General features: G+C 45.2%; 1 protein-coding gene across 1 annotated transcript in view; it reads left to right on the forward strand.

The window, feature by feature from the left end:
- The first annotated feature begins 7,399 nt into the window (after positions 1–7,399).
- The window catches only part of LOC137438074 (sodium channel protein type 1 subunit alpha-like), a 259,043-nt gene continuing 242,458 nt past the window's right edge, over positions 7,400–23,984 (forward strand). Inside the window, 2 exon segments of the mRNA XM_078766607.1 lie at positions 7,400–7,478; positions 10,455–10,563. The gene's annotated coding sequence lies outside the window, so the exon portion shown is untranslated.

The raw sequence follows: 23,984 nt of genomic DNA on the forward strand, positions 1-23,984 counted from the left end.
CGACCAGGTCTCTGACCCCGCGGTGCAAGCCCTCCGGACAGCGGACACGGGCCTGTGGTTGTCCGACGTCCCCTTCAAGGACACAGGCAGAGTTCTCCTGTGCGACGTTTCCCTGGGCCAACCTCGTCCCATTGTGCCCGCTGGATGGCAACGGCTCGTTTTTGACGCCATCCACGGCCTTTCCCACCCGGGCCGGAAAGCGTCGCAGAAGCTCGTGGCAGCGAAATTCGTCTGGCACGGGCTCCGGAAGGACGTCCGCGACTGGGCCAACGTCTGTGTCGCCTGCCAGCGTGCGAACGTCCACTGGCACACCCAGGCCCCGTTGGCACAATTCGACGTGCCCGCGCGGCGTTTCGACCACGTCAATGTGGACCTGGTGGGACCCCTTCCCCCCTCGCGGGCTTCACCTATCTCCTCACGATGGTGGACAGGACCACCAGGTGGCCGGAGGCCGTCCCGCTGACGTCAATGACGTCCGCCGATGTGGCGCAGCCCTTCATCGGCACCTGGGTCGCCCGTTTCGGCGCCCCTCGGACATCTCCTCTGACAGAGGCCCACAGTTCACCTCTGAGCTTTGGGGCGCGGTCGCTCAGGCCTTGGGGGTCAAACTTCACCGCACCATGGCCTACCACCCCCAGGCCAACGGCTTGTGCGAGAGGTTTCACCGCTCAATGAAGGCCGCTCTCAGGGCCAGCCTCCAGGACGACAGTTAGGCTGACAGGCTCCCGTGGGTGCTATTGGGCCTCCGGACGGCCCCTAAAGAAGACCTCCAGGCTGCTACCGCCGAGCTGGTCTACAGCCAACCACTGCACGTGCCGGGGGAGTTCATCCCCGACGCCACCGGCCCCTGGTCCGCGGCTCGCCAACGCTCGGTCCTCCAGGAGGCCGCCAGGAGATTTGCCCCGGTGCCCACGTCTCATCATGGCTGTCCTCAACCCCATGTCCCCCCAGCGCTTCGCACAGCGGAGTACATTTTTGTGCGCCACAACGTGCACCGGGGACCACTCCGGCCACCATACGATGGGCCTTTTCGGGTCTTGAGGAGGGGCGACAAGTCGTTCGCCGTCGACATTGGTGGCAAACCGGACCATATCTCTGTGGACCGCCTCAAGTCGGCCCATTTGGACCTCGACCAACCTCCACGGTTGGCCCTTCCTCCACGGCGGGGCCGTCCCCCGTCGACCAAGCCCCACGCCCGACCATCCGCCGCCAAGCCACCTCCCACCCCCACATGAATCGCCAGGGGTCGTTTCGGCCGGGTCATTAAGGCCCCCCACAAACTGACTCTCCCTGTACAAGTGAATTCTGGGGGGGGTGGGGGGGGGGATGGGGGCATGTAGCGTTTACCGGATACAATTCTCTTGTACCGGCCGGTGACGTAATCAGCGGGCGGTCACTCGGGTTGCATACCACGCCCCGTTGAGAGGCGTGGCTTACTGTTTGAATTTGAAAGATATATTGCCGCTCGGCGTAGCTTTTTTCAGTGCATTCGTGCCGAGCTCGGAATAAACAGCTCAGTGAAAATCAACTCGTTGTCGCGTCCATATTGTTGGAGTTTGACGTGAGAGCACAGCTCCACAATGGGACATATATGAGGAGCAATTCTTTGACAGAGATGAATGTTGAATAATTACATGTTCATTTCATTGTGAGCTAATCACATAATGCTGCGCTGTGACGAATGTGTTCACATGGGGACCCAACGTGAATGTGACGATCTCAATGCCGGTTATGTCCTTCTCAGACAGCAGTCACTGCATCAAGGCCCAGGAAGTAGGAAGTGTGTTTGCAGTACTCTGGGAAGTTTGAAACCGATTGCATAGATGGTTTGTGTACATGTAGCGGTCTTGAGTGGAAGTTCTTATCCTACTTAATACATCCATTTATTGGCATATCTCTTGTTCATCCAGTAGCTTGATAACATCTGAAGTCATAAACAGTTCCTCTCCCCATGGTAAAAAGCCTTGCAACATGGTTAATGGAAGACCCTGCTTGAAGGTGTCTAATGATTTGATTCTTCTCATTTTCTGCTATTGTAATTTTCTGCCATTTTCTGCCAGACATGCCATCTATATAATAATAGCGTAAGGACTCGACTTTGTTATCCCTTTTACGCCGCACCCAGTGACCCGATGCCCACGGCACTAATGGATTTACGATCTACGAACCGCGCTCTTTGTTTATCACGTACAGGCATACTCGAAAAATCTGAATTAGCCGACGTTGGGGCCCAAAAGCATCCGATAAACTGCCGATACGACGCCATCTTACGACGCCATCGTATTGGCGTCTGCTGGGCGAAGGCGAAGCAAGCCGTCCGCTGATTGGACAGTCGAAGGCGACAGCAAGCCGTCCACTAAGTGGACAACCCCAGAGTGGTGCTATGCCAATTCCTATAACGAATCCATTCATTTTTCAAAAGTATATCGTAGCGTTGTCATTTAAGTAGATTGCAATAAATACGTTGTTCATATACGCACTCTTCATTCTCATCTTTCTTCCTAACTCTTACTCGGACAAGCAAATCCCCTATGCCATCCATAATGGTACACTCTATCCTGTATCCATACACCACATCCTCCCTTCCGTGGATGTTCCACGGGTTTGGGCTAGTCTATATAATAATAGCGTAAGGACTCGACTTTGTTATCCCTTTTACGCCGCACCCAGTGACCCGATGCCCACGGCACTAATGGATTTACGATCTACGAACCGCACTCTTTGTTTATCACGTACAGCCATACTTGAAAAATCTGAATTAGCCGACGTTGGGGCCCAAAAGCATCCGATTAACTGCCGATACGACGCCATCTTACGACGCCATCGTATTGGCGTCTGCTGGGCGAAGGCGAAAGCAAGCCGTCCACTAAGTGGACAATCCAGAGCATGCATTTGTGCCGGTGTCGGCGATCGTTGTTCATATACGCACTCTTCATTCTCATCTTTCTTCCTAACTCTTACTCGGACAAGCAAATCCCCTATGCCATCCATAATGGTACACTCTATCAATACACCACATCCTCCCTTCCGTGGATGTTCCACGGGTTTCGGCTAGTTGTAATGGATTGTTAAAGTATGTAACCGTTGTATTTTTTCAGATGATCCACACAGTGTTGTCTTGTAAAGACTTTGCTCAGAATGCCTCGTATTATCTCTAAAAACCTAAGAGTGCATGAGTTGCATGCCCTGAACGATTATTGCATGAGCCAATAATTACGTTATGTGGAAAACTAGCATTTAAGTGTTCTGCACATCCCTCGTGTCAAAGGCCTTTGGAATGAATGCTGGAGAAGTCCTTTAACAATTATCTATCTATAATTCCAGTAATCTCTGTGTGTATGTTTGTATGTTTGTATGTTTGTATGTATGTTTGTCTGTGACCGCTGTTTCTCGACAACCACGGGTCCGATATACTTGAAACTTGCCAGGTATATTGCTGGGGACCCGAGGATGTGCCTTTTCAAGGTTTCATATTAATCGGAGAAGTAGTTACGGAGCTATGTCCAAAAAATGATTCAACCAATCAGAGAGCAGCGAGCTATCACGTGTGCCGAACGTGGCGAACAGACTATGCCTCGGACGGCACATTTGAGAGCGTATTCATTTATTTCACGTTGGCAAACTATGTTGCCGCTATGTTGGCGTTAAACGATGTTTTAAAACTAATTAAAACTAATTTGCGATTCTTTCGCTTTCCTGCGCGTTTGTGCATGCTATGGCGATTTCTTTACCAAACTCCGCAAGCCGTTCGCTTTGGACCAAACCATTTCATGTAAATAGAGGGGGGGGATTGTCACCGTACTCGCAAGCCGTTCGCTTTGGACCAAACCATTTCATGTAAATAGAGGGGGGGGATATAATTTTAGATATAGATATAGTACGGGCATGCCCTAGTATTATAAATTCTACATGTTCGGTTTTTTATGGCAGATAATTATATATATATATTGTTGTGGAAATGACTATTGGATTAAAGATGCTTAATACAATATGGTTATATCCTTAAAGTGAATATATAGCATAAGCGTGGAGTAATTAATTGTGATATTAGATATGTGTCACTTATGTAATAATTAGAGCTCGTACATCTATCATAATGTCTGTGTCTAAAATGATCAACCCATATGACCCCATTTTTACCATTCTCACCTCTGTAATCAGTCCTAAATGTCCGTTTGAGTGTTTGGGTGGGTCTTCGGCCTGTAGTTTAGGCAGGAAAAGCCCGCTCCACCATTGGCACCGATTCCGCAGCACCAGGACCATTGTGGTGTACGTCGTGAAAGGGTCGCTCCACCACATGGACAAATTGACTTTCGCCCCACAAATCAGAACCAGGAAGCATCATCGTTATTTTAAGCAGTCAGGAGTTCCATGAATACGGTTATTGAAGTTCTCTGACCTCGACAAACGCCATGATGATACCATCACTACGACGTCATGACTGCAACACAGAAGGGCCTCTTAGAAGTGCGTAGAACTCTGGACAGCTTAAAATAATGGTGATGCTTCCTGGTTGTGATTGGTGGTGTGAAAAACAATGTGTCCTTGTGGCATTGGGGTGGCATATACACATCTTGGTTCCAGATACGGTCTGGTTTCCTCACCAATCACAGTTAGAGGTGTATCACTAACCAGTAAAGCGCCTTTGGGCTACTTGAAAAGCGCTATACAAAATAAATGAATTATTATTATTATTATTACATAAGCCGAAAGGTTTCAAAATCACTGAGTGGATGGAACAGCGATGTGTAACCCTGACGAGCTCCAATAATGGCAAAACTAGTTGGGAGATGGGATTAAGTGGGAAATTCTGGGAAAATAATTATTTATTGTAATATTCTGGGAAAAACTGGCACACCCATTCCATTTAGTCAGTGCCACGACCAATTGACGAGTAAAGGGAAAAACGGGCACACCCGATTTACAGATGATAGTATGCTTTAGTATGTAGTATGCTTTGGATCATATGTAGTTCCTTCCTTTCTCCACACTTTCATCTTTCCATCTCTTTGGTAAAGGTTTATCTTGGTCTTATCTATCCATAAAATGTTCTTCCAGGACTCTACTTGCTCACCTCGGTACTTCTTGGCAAATTCTAATCTGGACTTTCTATTTTTGGTTCTGATGAGAGTTTTGCATCTTGCAAGTGTGTCCTGACCATAGATCGACATGTAATTCTGCTGTTGAAGTCTTCTGCAAACGGTAGATTGATACTTTCACCCTTGCACTCTGGAGGTTGTTGGTGATGTCACTGACAGTTGTTTCAGGGTTTCAGGTCTGATGATTTTTCTGTCTTCAACTGTAGTTGTTTTCCTTGGCCGACCTGGCCATTTTGTTTTGCTCAGTACGCTAGTGTTTTTTTTCTTTTTCAAGATATTCCATATGGTTGTATTTGCTATTCTCAATAGTTGTGTCATGGTTCTCATTGAATTATTCTGTTCTTTCAGCTTCCAAATAGCTTGCTTTTCTTTCAGAGACAGTTGTCTCGTCTTCATGTTTGTTTAGGCCTACTGACTCCACAGGCAGACGCTCAAGGCAAAAGCAAAGGTTAAAACCAAGATTAGACATTATTCACAGCTCTTTTATGTGTGAACGATCCATGCAACAAGAACATTGTGTGAATTGTGAACGATCTCCCAGCAACCCTCTTATGGTTAAACTGCCAAATTCAAGGCTCTCTGCTCACCTTCACTCTTTCATTCCCCTTTTCTCCCGCCCCTGGAACACTCCCCCACTCCCTTCAATCCCACCCCTCCCTCCAGGTCTTTAAAACAGCTGTTCACCACCATCTCTTATCTTCCCCCATCCAAAACCTTGATCTTTTCTACCCCCACTAATTCACCCCAGATACACTTTTTTTGAAATTCCAACTTCTTTCCTGGAAGTCCTTGCAGTGTTCATATGTTTTATACCTCTCCCACCTCCCCCCAAGCCCTCCCCCTCCCACATTTCTCCCAAAGTCCCTGCTCTCAAATGTTGTGTTTGTGTCTTTCCCCCTCTCTCCCCATCTTGTCTACCGCTCCCCTTATTTTTGTGTTTTATGTGTCGGTTTGACTTTTTGTGTGATTAATGTTAGCTCTTTCACGAGCCTCGATCTTGTATACAAAAAACAACAACAAACAAACAAAAAACAACAACAAACAAACAAAAAAAAACAACAAACAAACAAAAAAAAACAAGAAACATCTGAGCACCATGAAACATCTATCAGTCATTTATTCCAATACATAAATGCTTACCTAAAATGGGGGTACTGAACATAAAAAGTGCTGTTGTTCTACAATGGTAAACATATAGCCATTGAAAGATCAATAAATAAATGTTGACTTTCTGTACGCAATTTGGTGTCTGTCTGTCTGATGATTTTTTGACCGTGATACATTCCATCGTTACTTATCCAATCTCAACCAAACTTGACAGGATGACTAAGAGATAAACAATGAAGGTTGTAGCGCTTTCATTTGACCCCTCCCCAAAGGCTTTTTCTCCCCCGAGCGGGTTTTCCCCGCCATTGCCGTCAATGGGATTGCGTGTTAAGGTGTATATCAATGTTAAATTAGCTTCTTCGTCGCATTTTTCCAAGGCCACTTATAATAACAAAACGAATGATAATAGCATAATATTAATATTACTAGCCGAAACCCGTGGAACATCCACGGAAGGGAGGATGTGGTGTATGGATAGAGTGTATCATTATGGATGGCATGGGGGATTTGCTTGTCCGAGTAAGAGTTAGGAAGAAAGATGAGAATGAAGAGTGCGTATATGAACAACGATCGCCGACACCGGCACAAATGCATGCTCTGGATTGTCCACTCAGTGGACGGCTTGCTTTCGCCTTCGCCTGGCCAATCAGCGGACGGCTTGCTTCACCTTCGCCCAGCAGAGGCCAATACGATGGCGTCGTAAGATGGCGTCGTATCGGCAGTTAATCGGATGCTTTTGGGCCCCAACGTCGGCTAATTTAGATTTTTCGAGTATGGCTGTACGTGATAAACAAAGAGCGCGGTTCGTACATCGTAAATCCATTAGTGCCGTGGGCATCGGGTCACTGGGTGCGGCGTAAAAGGGATAACAAAGTCGAGTCCTTACGCTATTATTATATAGACTAGCCGAAACCCGTGGAACATCCATGGAAGGGAGGATGTGGTGTATGGATAGAGTGTACCATTATGGATGGCATAGGGGATTTGCTTGTCCGAGTAAGAGTTAGGAAGAAAGATGAGAATGAAGAGTGCATATATGAACAACGATCGCCGACACCGGCACAAATGCATGCTCTGGATTGTCCACTCAGTGGATGGCTTGCTGTCGCCTTCGACTGTCAAATCAGATGAGACAGCTGGCTTAACGTCCTCTGATGCGACGTCACACCTGCGAGGTATCAGGAGGCGGGAACCGAATCCAAAACAGAAGCTAAAGTAAAGACCATCGGAGATCTCCTGCGGCAGCGTTTCTAACCGATGTGGTAAAGTACAGTACGTACAGTAAAGGACATTCTCATTGATCCGTTGATTAACTATAACTGACCTGCGCCGCCCTGCTGTAGCTTGACATGTTAGCAGGTACTCTGACCTTTTTCACAACTTCAAATGGCGTTTCATAAAATCCTGCTGTGACTCGACATGCGCTGCACCATAATCATTGGCTCATAAAACCCTACACTGCTACAGAGGATTATACTACCACCGGAAGCCGGCACTTGGTTGTCCACAGAGGGAGGGAAGAAACACACCATGTGGAATGAAAAACAAAATGCTTTAAAATATTCAAGAAAGAAACATTTTTTTTCATTTAATATTCCGTAAGTATTTATTGTACGACTAACGATTGTCAAAATAAGAACCTGCTTTGGGCAATCGCACACTATACCGTCGAGGCCGCTTTTACAGAATAAGAAGGAAATAATTAAATTAATGCTTTCCTATTTACATCGTTGAGTCAATACGTCAAAAAATCATTTTTTAAACCTGTAATCACTGGTTGTAGGGAATGCAGATTTGACGATCAGCTGATTTATGTGTGTGTGTGGGTGTGTATTTTAGACTTGGACAATATAAGAAAGAAAATTGCTTTGCAATACATGCCCATTTGCAAGTTTCAGATCAATATCAGTAAGCAGTGAGCACGGCCCATTATTTAATGACACCACTCGACTGTCCAATCAGCGGACGGCTCGCATCGCCTTCGCCCAGCAGACGCCAATACGATGGCATCGAAAGATGGCGTCGTATCGGCCGTTAATCGGATGCTTTTGGGCCCCAAAGTCGACTAATTCAGATTTTTCGAGTCTGGCTGTACGTGATAAACAAAGAGCGCGGTTCGTACATCGTAAATCCATTAGTGCCGTGGGCATCGGGTCACTGGGTGCGGCGTAAAAGGGATAACAAAGTCGAGTCCTTACGGTATTATTATATAGATTACAAAACGATATTAATACTAATAATGTCCCACCTCCCCAAGGGGTTTTTCCTCCTTGAACAAACGTCGAGTAAATGTTTATAAATAGCTTTTCATGGCGTTTTTGTGGGAGCAACGGCCCAACGGCCTCTACCAGAAGTAAAAATATTATAAACCAAAAATACGTATTGCCAAGCTTGCCAACGCTTACACGCTTACACTTACCTTACACGCTTGCCAAGCCAGCCGTTCCTTAACAGTTTTGAATGGAGTGCTTGCTCGATTGCTTAAACCACTTGGCGATCTCTCCACAAGAAACTTGGTAAACGAACACACACCCAATGTTATTGAGACCCGACCATAGATCGACTGTAATCTATATACCCCAAAGAGGAATGACCCTTCCTGTGGCTCCCGTAGTGAGCGGGTGTACTAGTAATAACAAATTTGACTTCACTGTTCCAATACTTATGGAATACACTGTAGCTGCAGCCACACAAGTTGTACTTATTATAGTAGATAGGTGTTGACCGTAAACCCGTAATTTCATTTACACGAAACTAAATGGACTGCTTGGTCAAAAATGCCGCTTGGATCTTTGAGAACACGACGGATATATGAGTTTCTTGCATGCAGGGTGAGCGCTTGTGCTACATCTTTTGCTTAATCTAATGAAAATGCCATTGCACTATATTATTTTAGCCTTCCATTGACAATTGACATATACTTTACTGCCATGCTCGATTCTAGAGTAGATGCGCTATTTCCAGGGACGTAAGAATGTTGTTTTGTATGCAGCCTATGGCTGCTGGTTTCATCATTTTCTGGAAGCATGGCTGTGCCGCATATGCACTGCCCCTGTTACCAGTAAACTGGTACTCATTTTTGCCGACGTTGGAAGGGATGACAGGCTGAGTCAACCCACCTGGTGTTAATTCAACGGGGTGGTGGAGAGGGAGGCCATGACAAGGGCTTGAACTCAGGACCCCGAGATGTCAAGCCAGCCACTTCAACCGTTAAGCCAACACCAGGCTCGACGTAAGAATGACATACAAGGTTCGCCAAAAGTCGTGACTGTATTTCAAACAGCAATGTAGGAAATAAGAAGAAGGTTGTACTGAATATATAAGATGGACATGAAAGAACACACTTTGGAGATTGTTTGCAATTTATTTCGTGAAAATCACATCCAGTAAGTGACTGCCACGGGCATCCGCGCAAAATTGTGCCCCCTGCACAACATCACTGATGCGAGTGTTTCCAACTGAAAGTTCAGGATTTCTCTACGAATATTGTCCTTTCGTTCCTGTAAGGTTCTGAGTTTTGTATTTTATACCTTGTCCTACAGGTAGCCCCAGAGAACACGTATCGTCATTTTTCATAATCTGATGCAGTGAAGTCTCGGATATCTGCAGTTCATGGGATCGCCGTTTACACGATTTATTCGGGGAGCGCATGACGTCTTCCTGGACAGGCGCAATGTTTGCTGCAGTTCTCACTGAGCTGGGACGACCTGACCTTTTTGTATCTGCCACTGAACCAATCTGTTGGAATGCTGTCTGCCATCTCCTTATAGCTTTGTCTGTTCGTGCTGTTCTCACACCACGTGCTCTTCGGAATTCACGCTGTGCACACACAACACTGCAATTGTTTCGAAGTACAGCTCCACAATCAGTGCCCTCTGCTGAAGTGTCCACTTTTCCATGATAAATTCAACACTTAAGATTAACTTGCAACAGAAAAACGAACAGTAAGTACATTGCCTTAAGCACAATTTACAATCCAAATACAGTCATGACTTTTGGTGGACCCTGTATATTAACGGCAATAATCGTTCATTGTTGATGTCTATACAAAATGTAGACTCATTGGTGAAAAGAACATGGGAACCAATACTCCACCCTTCAGTTGTGATGATGTCACCCAATTGAATTTGATGTGGTCGATCACGCTGTGTTAGAGGGTTCCAAAGTAGTGGTCATCTGGACCTCATTGATATGAAGCCAGTCCTGAACTGTCAAGATCAAAATTTGATGGTTAATTTCTCTTTGCAGGTCTTTCTGGAGTGATCATGCTGTTGAAATGTGGTTTCCTCTGGCAATGGTGACAAGATTACGATCGTTACGAGTGGAGTGGTCATCACCCTTGGATGACTTGAATGAGGTTATATATGAACCATCCGGTCTAACGTTACCTTGTGTGATGCTGTGAGCCAATTTTGGAAGGTATATGTGATGGAATGATAATGTGATGAACATTGTAATGGGAAGCAATAGTGGTTTTAATACCAGTTAAACAATAGCAGTAATCCCTAAACGAACCTACAGTGCATTCAGAAAGTATTCAGACCCCTTCACGTTTTTCACATTTTGTTATGTTGCAGCCTCATGCTGAAATCGTTTAAATTCATTTTTTCCCTCATCAATCTACACTCAATACCCCATAATGACAAAGAGAAAACAGGATTTTAGAAAGTTTTGCAAATTTATTAAAAAGAAAAAACTGAAATATGACATTGACATAAGTATTCAGACCCTTTGCTATGACACTTGAAATTTAGCTCAGGTGCCTCCCATTTCTCTTGATCATCTTTGAGATGTTTCTACACCTCGATTGGAGTCCACCTGTGGTAAATTCAATTGATTCGGCATGATTTGGAAAGGCACACACCTGTCTATATAAGGTCTCACAGCTGACAATGCATATCAGAGCGAAAACCAAGCCATGAGGTCGAAGGAACTGCCTGCAGAGAGCAGAGCTCAGAGACAGGATTGTGTCGAGGCACAGATCTGGGGAAGCCTACAAAAAAAAATTCTGCTGCATTGAAGGTTCCCAAGAGACCAGTGGCCTCCATAATTCTTAAATGGAAGAAGTTTGGAACATCCAGGACTCTTCCGAGAGCTGGCCGCCCGGACAACCTGAGCAATCGGGGGAGAAGGGCCTTGGTAATAGAGGTGACCAAGAACCCGATGGTCACTCTGGCTGAGCTCCAGAGATCCTGTGTGGAGATGAGAGAAACTTCCAGATGGACAACCATCACTGCAACACTCCACTGCACTGAATGATCTGGTCTTTATGGCAGAGTGGCCAGACGGAAGCCTCTCTTCAGTGAAAGACACATAAAAGCCCGCTTGGAGTTTGCAAAAAAGCACCTAAAGGACTCTCAGACTGTGAGAGACAAGATTATGTGGTCTGATGAAACCAAGATTGAACTGTTTGGCCTCAATTATAAGCGTCATGTCTGGAGGAAAGCAGGCACCGCTCATCACCTGCCCAATACCATCCCAACGGTGAAGCATGGTGGTGACAGCATCATGCTGTGGGGGTGTTTTTCAGCAGCAGGGACTGGGGGACAAGTCAGGGTTGAGGGAACAATGAACGGAGCAAAGTACAGAGATATCCTTAATGAAAACCTGAAACAGAGCGCTCAGGACCTCAGACTGGGCCGAAGGTTCACCTTCCAACAGGACAATGACCCTAAGCACACAGCCAAGACAATGCAGGAGTGGCTTCGGGACAACTCTGTGAAGGTCCTTGAGTGGCCCCGCCAGAGCCCTGACTTGAACCCAATCAAACATCTCTGGAGAGACCTGAAAATAGCTGTTCACCGACGGTCCCCATCCAACCTGACAGAGCTTGAGAGGATCTGCCGAGAGGAATGGCAGAAAATCCCCAAATCCAAGTGTGCAAAGCTTGTCGCGTCATATCCAAGAAGACTCGAGGCTGTAATCGCTGCCAAAGGTGCTTCAACTAAGTACTGAGTTAAGGGTCTGAATACTTAGGTCAATGTGATATTTCACTTTTTTATTTTTAATAAATTTGCAAATCTTTCTAAAATCCTGTTTTCTCTTTGTCATTATGGGGTATTGAGTGAAGATTGATGATGGAAAAAATGAATTTAAACGATTTCAGCATAAGGCTGCAACATAACAAAATGTGAAAAAAGTGAAGGGGTCTGAATACTTTCTGAATGCACTGTCGATCCCCTGGGTTGCCAATTTATAGAGGTTATTGACACGGGTCATGTTGCACACATGTACTCTGATGCTGTGGGAGATGCGATTTTCTCATAATTCTTCACAATCAATCAGTTCAGGTGACGGTTATTGCAATATTACCCATTGCACATCCATTTTCCATTGGGCTTATTTTCTCAACGGCTTGCATATGTTGATGTACCATACTCTTTATCGAGTGTTGGTGCTGCCGAAGCAGTTTCTCGGCAAGGGTTCTTCATGGTGAAGAGGGTGGTTTGCCATTGCCTCCCCATCATTGTTGGTCCATGCTCTAGCCTTCTAAATGCTGAGCTTCAAGCAAGGAAAGGTTTGTTTATACATGACTAAAAACATTTCTGGACTGTCAATCTATAGTTCATGCCACAGTTTTAAAAATCGTTACTTAATTTTTGTCTGAGTAGCTTATATTTAAACAGGAAACTGCAGAAGAGAAGAATATTGATGCTTGCACACCAAGACCGTTCAGTGTGAACAACATTTACGTTAACTTGGCTCTGTTCAATGTTTGGTCAAGGCCGTCCAGAATTTGTTAAGGATTCAAAAACAAAACCCAAAACCTGATTGCACCATTAGGTTTTCATCTTCCTGAAAGATGGTGTGCTTCTGGATGCTTAAACTCTACGCAAATCTACAGTGGATTTTATTTTTGCATACATATATGGGTGTAATATTCTGCATGTATTTTCTTCTGTACATTTTAACATTTTGTCATCTACTATTATTATTCAATATTTTGGGAGCCAATCCATTTATCCTTTCGAGTGAACATGCATCATTGCTAGGAGCCTGATTGTGCCAATGACGCAAGGCCCTCTTTAGGATTCAGCAAGAAATATGGAACTTTGGTCAAGATTCTGGTAATAACTTGCCGACTACGTCGAAAGATAGTAGGATATTTAATGTCCATGAGTAATCAGTACTAGTATACGGGTTCCGAGCTTAGCGTCCCATCCGAAGGATGGTGCACTATTGTATGCAACGCTCTGCCTGTGACTTATCAATCCAGCAGTTTATAGGCGGATCGAGAAACCGATATTGGACAGCTCAAATCCAAGTGCATTTATACCTCTGCACCATCCTGTCAGTGCAACCTGTTCTAAGAGTGTGTAAGCTGTCACCAAATGTGTGTAGATTGTCAATTACTGGATAGTTATGGGGAATTTGCATATTCGTTTTGGGTATGGTGAAGGTCTAGTGTAAAGGACACTGGTTTGTCATCCTTGAGGTTGGAGGTGAGAGGAGGGGGGGGAAAGGTTTTTTTTTTTTTTTTACATGGTCGACCCCAACAATTCCTGTTTATATGAATTTTAAAAAACTATATTTAAGGAAATAACGAGCTACCCTATAATTGCTCTCCTCTAACCCTTGGGCCATTTTGTTATGATACCAGGTCCAACAATAAATTTCCAGGATTAAAGCAAAATAAACTATTATTGTAAATGTACCAATTATGTTTTGTAATCTTTCCATTCCTAAAAGGTACAATTTTTATTATTTTATGACAGCAGAAACCCTTTAGAATAAAGCGTGATGCACACACTGCATTGGCTCAAATATAAGATGACCCACAGTTTAAGGTGGGGTGCCAATATTTTTTAAAATCTGGCTGCGCATATACAGTAAGAGACGACCACACACTACTACAGGCAATACATCATCTGCATAGTTTGTTTTTTTCACAAGGCAAAACCGTTGCGACGCTTCATGCATTTGCAACCACTTTCAGCTGGGAGAATGTTTGGACCATCCAAGGCTGTATGTATTTAAACTCCGAATCCGGCACCTGTATCTCTCTAACAACTTTGCGTGCTTTCAATAAAATCACGTCTCTTGTAATGGGTCACAAAGTCAACAACACTTTTCTCTGTCTTGAAAATTGCTACACTTGGGCCCACAGAATGCTTTTCTTTGATTGTGCGCATTCCGTAATGACTTTATACCTGCACCCTTGACTAATATGATACACAAGGAACTTTGGTGCAGGAGGAGGCCATTTTGGTCCATCATGCCTGTGCTGCATCAACCCCAGTATTTTTTTGCACCAATCCCAGACCAATATTTTTCAAAGAAAACGTGAATGCTGCAAATTACCTTCTAATGTTGGAGCAGCATGTATTTCCATTCAATGATGGCAAAATGTGGTTCATGCATGATGGTGCGCCTGCTCATTATGCTGCCAGTGTACGCCAGGCCCTTGATTTGAACTTTACAGACAAATGGATTGGCCGTCGTGGTCCAGTTGAATGGCCGCCACGGTCTTGTGATTTAACACCCTGTGATTTCTGACTTTGGGGTTTCCTCAAACACAAAGTGTATGCGAGGAATCCTACGACCCTTAGATACTTGAAACATTTCATCTGTAATGAGACTGCTGCCTTAATGACTAAAACATGCAGAACTGTGTGTCAGAGTGTTTCGTCATGGCTACAGCTGTGCACAGACAATGAAGGAAAGCAGTTTGAACATTTGAACTGATCCTGATTTGACTGAACCTGACTTTGATTTGATCCTGACTGAACTGATTTGAACTGATTTGATTTGAACGAGGTTTTTGTCTTTCCCTCGCGGTCCCCATGTACTGTCTTTCCCTCGCGGTCCCCATGTACTGTCTTTCCCTCGCAGTCCCCATGTGCTGTTTTTGTCTTTCCCTCGCGGTCCCCATGTACTGTCTTTCCCTCGCGGTCCCCATGTACTGTCTTTCCCTCGCGGTCCCCATGTGCTGTTTTTGTCTTTCCCTCGCGGTCCCCATGTACTGTCTTTCCCTCGCGGTCCCCATGTACTGTCTTTCCCTCGCGGTCCCCATGTACTGTCTTTGTCTTTCCCTCGCGGTCCCCATGTGCTGTTTTTGTCTTTCCCTCGCGGTCCCCATGTACTGTCTTTCCCTCGCGGTCCCCATGTGCTGTTTTTGTCTTTCCCTCGCGGTCCCCATGTACTGTCTTTCCCTCGCGGTCCCCATGTACTGTCTTTCCCTCGCGGTCCCCATGTACTGTCTTTCCCTCGCGGTCCCCATGTACTGTCTTTCCCTCGCGGTCCCCATGTACTGTCTTTCCCTCGCGGTCCCCATGTGCTGTTTTTGTCTTTCCCTCGCGGTCCCCATGTACTGTCTTTCCCTCGCGGTCCCCATGTACTGTCTTTCCCTCGCGGTCCCCATGTACTGTCTTTGTCTTTCCCTCGCGGTCCCCATGTACTGTCTTTGTCTTTCCCTCGCGGTCCCTATGTGCTGTCTTTGTCTTTCCCTCGCGGTCCCCATGTGCTGTTTTTGTCTTTCCCTCGCGGTCCCCATGTACTGTCTTTCCCTCGCGGTCCCCATGTACTGTCTTTGTCTTTCCCTCGCGGTCCCCATGTGCTGTTTTTGTCTTTCCCTCGCGGTCCCCATGTACTGTCTTTGTCTTTCCCTCGCGGTCCCTATGTGCTGTCTTTGTCTTTCCCTCGCGGTCCCCATGTGCTGTCTTTGTCTTTCCCTCGTGGTCCCCATGTACTGTCTTTGTCTTTCCCTCGCGGTCCCCATGTGCTGTTTTTGTCTTTCCCTCGCGGTCCCCATGTACTGTCTTTCCCTCGCGGTCCCCATGTACTGTCTTTCCCTCGCGGTCCCCATGTACTGTCTTTGTCTTTCCCTCGCGGTCCCCATGTACTGTTTTTGTCTTTCCCTCGCGGTCCCCATGTACTGTCTTTCCCTCGCGGTCCCCATGTACTGTCTTTGTCTTTCCCTCGCGGTCCCTATGTGCTGTCTTTGTCTTTCCCTCGCGGTCCCCATGTGCTGTTTTTGTCTTTCCCTCGCGGTCCCCATGTACTGTCTTTCCCTCGCGGTCCCCATGTACTGTCTTTGTCTTTCCCTCGCGGTCCCCATGTACTGTCTTTCCCTCGCGGTCCCCATGTACTGTCTTTCCCTCGCGGTCCCCATGTACTGTCTTTCCCTCGCGGTCCCCATGTACTGTCTTTCCCTCGCGGTCCCCATGTGCTGTTTTTGTCTTTCCCTCGCGGTCCCCATGTACTGTCTTTCCCTCGCGGTCCCCATGTACTGTCTTTCCCTCGCGGTCCCCATGTACTGTCTTTGTCTTTCCCTCGCGGTCCCCATGTACTGTCTTTGTCTTTCCCTCGCGGTCCCTATGTGCTGTCTTTGTCTTTCCCTCGCGGTCCCCATGTGCTGTTTTTGTCTTTCCCTCGCGGTCCCCATGTACTGTCTTTCCCTCGCGGTCCCCATGTACTGTCTTTGTCTTTCCCTCGCGGTCCCCATGTGCTGTTTTTGTCTTTCCCTCGCGGTCCCCATGTACTGTCTTTGTCTTTCCCTCGCGGTCCCTATGTGCTGTCTTTGTCTTTCCCTCGCGGTCCCCATGTGCTGTCTTTGTCTTTCCCTCGTGGCCCCCATGTACTGTCTTTGTCTTTCCCTCGCGGTCCCCATGTGCTGTTTTTGTCTTTCCCTCGCGGTCCCCATGTACTGTCTTTCCCTCGCGGTCCCCATGTACTGTCTTTCCCTCGCGGTCCCCATGTACTGTCTTTGTCTTTCCCTCGCGGTCCCCATGTGCTGTTTTTGTCTTTCCCTCGCGGTCCCCATGTACTGTCTTTCCCTCGCGGTCCCCATGTACTGTCTTTGTCTTTCCCTCGCGGTCCCCATGTGCTGTTTTTGTCTTTCCCTCGCGGTCCCCATGTACTGTCTTTCCCTCGCGGTCCCCATGTACTGTCTTTGTCTTTCCCTCGCGGTTGTCAGCTCTTTCACGAGCCTCGATTCAGTATAGAAAAAAAAAAAAAAAAAAAAAAAAAAAAAAATCCGTTTCATGTATGTATATTAGACTGATTAGACTGTTTCATGAGTAATCATGTTTTGTATTGGACCAAAGAACAATAATAAACTTAGTTGTTTGTTGCAGGTATCGTTCTTCAAAATGTGCCAAGGGTTTCTGGACCACTCTGTGTATATATATATATATATATATATATATATATATATATATATATATATATATATATATATATATATATACACCTTAAACGACTTAACAATATGCATTGCGGTGTTGTTGAAATCTGAGTGAGAATAATTCAAAATTTTCAAAATGTTTCATTTCACTCATTTTAATATTTGCAGATGCAACCCCTAATTTGACGAGGCAGCAAGGCACAGTTCGAGTCCCATAACAACAAATGCTGCATGACATGTTGGTAACAAATGTCGTCTGCCACACTATCGCATTGTCTGCTCTGCTGATCACCAATTTGGTTGGTGAGGTGTCAGTGATGAGGGATATATTAAATAAAAAGTAGTAACACTGACCCTAAATGCACATAATGCTGATGTCGGCATAATGTCACATCTAGGGTCAGTGATGCTCCTTTTATTTAATATGTATGAGCAATAATGGACTCTTTAGGGTTATTTAGCTGATGCAGGGTGTCAGTATGAGCAACCGTATACCTAATTTGGTATCCTAATTTGCCTGTAGATATATGGTAAACGCCAATGTCGGTGTGCTAAGACAGAGTTTAACAAGGCCTTGTCTCCCCAATATCCCTTTATATTTTGCACTGTTAAATGTACTTATTTCTTATTTATTTATTTGATTCATACTATTTTTCCTTTCTCATCACCGGCCTCACAACTAATGGTCCTCAAGTTTCTCTTTACCACATGTTTCTCTTTTGAATCGGACTCATTGATAGTGTGCTTGAGCCAGGTAACCAATTGGCGTGCCTGATGACATCATGTTTGGGTCGGTTTTGAACCGGTTATTGGCAGAGTAACATCACTTGAGAGCTGGGAACCTCTCAAGTGAGGTACATGTCAGAGTTCAATGGGAGAAGAGTGAGCAATGTGTGCTATTTCTCTCAGCCTCTCCACAGAAGCCCTCACCAGAACTCCCTCCAAGAGCATCTCCGGGAGTCTTTAGACAGGAGTAAGCGGTCCTGTGATCCTAGGAATGCAAACACAGAGTTCTTCCGGATTGGCCAAAGTCCCACCTCACCACATGTCATGTGTGAGGAAACAGTTTGTCCCCTCAAATCTAGGCGAGGGTTCCTTGCTCAGCTTGAAGAGGCCTGAAACACCCCTTTTATTCCCCCTGCATCTCCTAACTCTTTATCTCCTTTTGTGTGTCTAACTGCCTCTTGAGATGTTCTTTGTTGATAGGGATAGGTTAAGGCAGGTTAGTCTGAGATATTTGAAGTTATGCCTTCACCGACGAAGTCGCCGGAGGCATTATGTTTTCGGATTGTCCGTCCGTCCTTCTGTCTGAGATACGTTATCGTTACTGCGATAATTTAAGAACGGCTGAAGGGATCCAAGTCAAACTTGGTACGAGTATGTATAATGATGCAAAGATTGACTGATTCGATTATGGGGTCAAAGGCCAGAGATCCCTTTTGGTAAAAATTCTGTTACCAATCAAACTTGTGAACCGGTGATGGGATTTTGACCAAACTTGGTACGAGTATGTATTATGATGCAAAAATGAACTGATTAGATTTCGGCGTCAAAGGTCAGACGTCATGTCAGGTAAAAATGTGATACTTGAGAACAGCTGAAGGGATTTAAATCAAACTTGGTACAACTATTTATAATGATGTAATAATGTGGACAGAGGCATATCTGTCAACGGTGCAATGTCAAAGAGTGCCTTTCTAGTCTGTAAACATGTTTTATTTTCCGATCTGGATGTCTTGTTTTTCACATTTTTTTGTTGTTATTGTTGTTGGATAGCCCCAGATAGTTCTCTCGAACAAGCCCGCGGCATGGAGACAACCGATCGAACTCACATGAGCGATCCAGAGATCCCCCACCTCCAGGATGGTGTCCCCCCACCTTCACAAAGTCAGGACCATGACAGAGTTAAAGAGAGAGAAAGACAGAGACAACAGGGAAAGGGCCGGTCCATGGGGTCCTATCGGCACTCTGGCCGTGGCAGTGCTGCCCTGACGAATCTGGTCAGCAGGAAAGAATGGGGAAGATTTGGCCCTCGACTTGTGTTGGGGAGAAGACCACGAAGACCAGTGGATGAAGAATCAATCAAAGAAGAAGATCACGCAGATGAAGAATCAACCACCATGAAGAGGCATCCCCGATAGTTGTCTGTTACTGTTGTTTTAGGTTTCTTCCTACTCTGATTTTTTTTTTTTCCATATTTTTGTTAAACTTTTTGTTTTTCTATTATTCCTGTGGTTTCTGTGATTGATCACTTCTCGTTCATGATCAAATTACCAGCAGGCATACATAATTGACGTCTTGGTATGTGTGTAACCAAATAGAGAATCTAAACGTTCTCCCCAAACTGCCATTTGGCACGCCCAAAGATTAAATGAAAACATCCGTGCTCAGGTCTTCTTATGGAAGTCCGACAGGACACGACTGTGTGTACGTTGAGGATTTGGATTCAAACCTTGCACCAGTGTACTTCATTACATTGGCTGTCAGCAGTGGGGATTAAACCCTACACAAATGGATGGACTATGTCACATTGGTGTGAGGAGTTTAGGAATCAAATCCTGTGGTGTCAGACTAATTTTGTGGATCCTTTAATAATCATTTTGTGGTGTGGATCCTGTGTTGTCGATTTTTACCAGAGAAATTGTTAATTTGATTTGAATGTCAGGAAATTTTCAATTCGGGTTTAAATTGAGCACGATTCGGCAAAAAGTTTGCTTTCTTCAAATTTGATGCAAGGAATAATGTTTTTCTGTATTTACAAAAAATTCCCTGCACGAGAATCGTAGCCCAGGCATTGATGGGCATTTATTGTATGCAACAGCACCACCAGCAGGCATATAGAGTGAACACCTGGATGTAACAGCAATTTCATCAAGTGACTTGCCAGTGGAAGGACCACGAGAGGGGCAAAGTGGAGACACTTTCTCGATTCAGAGAGTAAAGTGGAACAATTTCTTCAGAGAGAGCATGGAGAGGTGATGATGAAGTTCTTGTCGATGATAGAAAGTTTGAACAAACAGATCGGATAAAATACCGGAACAAAATAATAGACAAAATAATAAAAGTGGAACAAAATCACAGATAAAAGTACAAAGGAGCAGAACTAAGAGATGGATAAAATTATGGACCAAATTAAAGAAATAGTGTGGAAAGAGGAATAAGGAAATGATAAAGAAGATGGAGGAAATCGGAGCAAATGCGAGTGGGGTATTCCATAAGGAAATGCAAAATTTAAAGGTAAACTGATTGAGGGTGTAAAAGTAATGTTGTTGTTGCTGTTTTTTGTGCAACCTGTGGCTGCTGGTTGCATCATGCATTGCCTATTGCCAGTAAGCTGATACTCATTCTGCCAACCTCAGAATATAACCTGGCATTATTACAATGCCATGACAGGGGCTCAAACTCAAGAACCCAAAGATCTTAAGCCAACCACCTTAACCTTTAAACCAACACCAGGCTTATAAAAGTAGTACAGTGTCATGTGAACAAGTCACTACAGAAACAAGATGAGAAGGTCAAGGAGAGGTGGCAATTAACTGATGGAGAGGTGTGACCGGTTGGAGAAGAATGGGTCTCAGGACATGCCGTTGGTTATCTCCATTTGCGGGTTTCAGAAGGTGGAACGGAGTCCTTCCGGGATCCAAAGTATCCACCTCTGCTTCGGTAGGGGATCACAGTTCATGGATCAAGCTGTTCAACTTTTTCAGAGTTTTGTTCCAAGGGCACTTTTCAGGATCGTGTGTGTTTGTGTGTGTGTGGTGAGAACTTTGAAGTGATAGGGAAATGCCGAAGAAAAAAATGCTTGGGGAAGGGCAGATTTGTTAGGATCAAGGATGAACTAGTTGCTTCAGACCTCAGGTTCAGATGGAGGTTTACTGGGGTCAGGAAGAGAGGATTTTGTAGGATGTCCAGTTAGGGTAATAAGGCCAGCAATTGCCAAGCAAGTGCACATAACCAACTATGTTGGGACAGGCAGCTTGGAGGCATTTCTGACCCAATTTGGCTGTGGGATTGGACTGATGTGAACATTGGATGACACAGGCCGAAGTCACTTTATCAGAGGGGCTAAGTTGAAGAAATTTGACATTTTTAGACCAGGTCACGTTCAGTCTTGGGAAGTGTTAAAATGTAATTATCAAGTTAGGAGTGAAGTGGTCCGGTGGTGATAGAAGTCATGAAGGGGAGACTGGTAACGCATCGAGTCTGGAGGTTTGGGGCCGTATGTAAATGCCAAGAGGGCACAAGTTAGGGAATTTGTGAACCTGGGCTTGAGGACCCAAGCTAATGAGGTGCAAAAGGTAGACAGTGTAGCGAGGAAGAATCAAAAGGGTACCGAGGGACAAACACCCATGTGTTGAGTTAGGGAAGCGGTTTCCTACCCCATAGGGCTGCAATGCTAAGTTGGATTTATTGATCAATGAGTTGGTAAAAGTAGACCTGAGTGTAGGAACCACCTTATGACATCAATCTCATGTAAATATAGAGTGAATAGATGATTAAACTTCGTGTGCCACGTCTGGATTTCAACCTGAATGCAAGTGACCAGTGTGTTAGCAGTGGGGATTAATTTTCTTTTATTCATTTGACATTACTCATGCTTATAAAAACATCAATGAGGGGTTATTGAGCTTGCAGTGTCAAATTGGTTAGCTGTAGGATACCATGCTCCTTCGCACCATCTTGGTGCCTTAAATTCCATCTTTCTGCCAATTGGCATTGGCCATTGCGATGACATTTGTCAGCAATTTAATGAATGGGAAGACCCTTGCACAATCTGCCTCTCTTCCTTCTTCTTAGGTCGTCTCTAGCCTGGTGTTGCCTTTAATGGTTAAGGTGGCCGGCTTGAGATGTTAGTGTCCTGACTTTGAGCCCATGTCATCCGTTGAATTAACACCAGATGGCTTGACTCATCCTGTCATTCGTCTGACGTCAGCAAAATGAATACTTGCTGACTGGTAATGGGGGCATTGCATCAGCGGCATAACCTCGCCCCGAGAAAATGACGCAGCCAAGTCGGCTCTCAGGCCTCTCTACCAGCTCTTTGAAAGGTTAACTAGCATCGTCACTTCTCAATTAGGGACAGAAATATCTGACTGTTTTCGTTGACATCATGCCCACCATCGTCACCAACAACATAGCCGCTGCTGCATACCAACCTTAGCATTGCTTCCTGATTTCTGCTATATGAACTCCTATGAGCATGGTATTGCCCACTGCCGCAAACAACTGCTCCTACCTTTTTGTCCCCCGTCGTACCGCTGAGCGAAAGGGGGACTATGGTTTTCCCCTCCGTCCGTGTGTCTGTGCGTGCGTGCGGGCATGTGTACGTGCATGTGTGCGTGTGTAAGCGAAGGACCGCATTCGAATTTGGTGTGTGGGTGCAACCCACGTCAAAATCCAAGATGGCCGCCACCATGTATGTCTGATGCCATGTATGTCTGAAACTTGTGAGTGTAATATCTTGAAAAATAAGCGAAGTACCAACTTCTAATCTGGTGTGTGGGTGTATCTAGGCATAAGGAAGAACCCTATTGAAAATTGGGTCGCCACGTCAAAATCCAAGATGGCCGCCGCCATGTATGTTTGAACCTTGTGAGCTGAATATCTTGAAAAATAAGCGAAGTACCAACTTCTAATCTGGTGTGTGGGTGTATCTAGGCATAAGGAAGAACCCTATTGAAAATTGGGTCGCCACGTCAAAATACAAGATGGCCGCCACCATATATATATCTGAACGTTGTGAGCGAAATATCTTGAAAAATAAGCGAAGTACCAACTTCTAATTTGGTGTGTGGGTGTATCTCGGCACAAGGAAGAACGCTATTGAAAAAAATTTCGCCACGTCAAAATCCAAGATGGCCGCCACCTACCATGTATGTCTGAACCTTGTGAGTGTAATATCTTGAAAAATAAGTGAAGTACCAACTTCTAATCTGGTGTGTGGGTGTATCTAGGCATAAGGAAGAACCCTATTGAAAATTGGGTCGCCACGTCAAAATCCAAGATGGCCGCCGCCATGTATGTTTGAACCTTGTGAGCTGAATATCTTGAAAAATAAGCGAAGTACCAACTTCTAATCTGGTTTGTGGGTGTATCTAGGCATAAGGAAGAACCCTATTGAAAATTGGGTCGCCACGTCAAAATACAAGATGGCCGCCTCCATGTATGTCTGAACCTTGTGAGGGAAATATCATATCATAGCATGTTTTCTGCGTCTTCCACTTTGTCAACTCACATCACTTCCCCGACGGGGGACCGAGGCGTAACGCTTGTTAATATTTATTTGCCTATTGAACATTTATTGTTGTTGTTTTGCAATGTGGCAGTTGATATTGCCACCCACTGCCAATCCTCATTACCGTTTATCGTTTCTTTGAATGTTGACAAGTACTGTGCGTAAAGATAGGTGAGTCTGGAAGCAAATATTATCTTGGCAGATGTAAATCGGAACACTCACCACAATTGAAATGTTTTTGGATTTACCCTAGGTCAGATTTTATTGTCACGTAAGGGAGTACATTTTCATTTCGGATATTGGGGCCTTGGGGGAGAAACTTCAGTTGAGAGTGGGGAATCTCTCGAATTGGGCCTGTGTGAGAGTTTGAGCTGAGAATCTGGAGAGTGAGGAGCGTGTGCTGTTTCTTTCAGCCTCT

Source organism: Myxine glutinosa, chromosome 12, assembly GCF_964187855.1.
Source record: "Myxine glutinosa chromosome 12, kmMyxGlut1.1, whole genome shotgun sequence".
NCBI lineage: Eukaryota > Metazoa > Chordata > Myxini > Myxiniformes > Myxinidae > Myxine > Myxine glutinosa.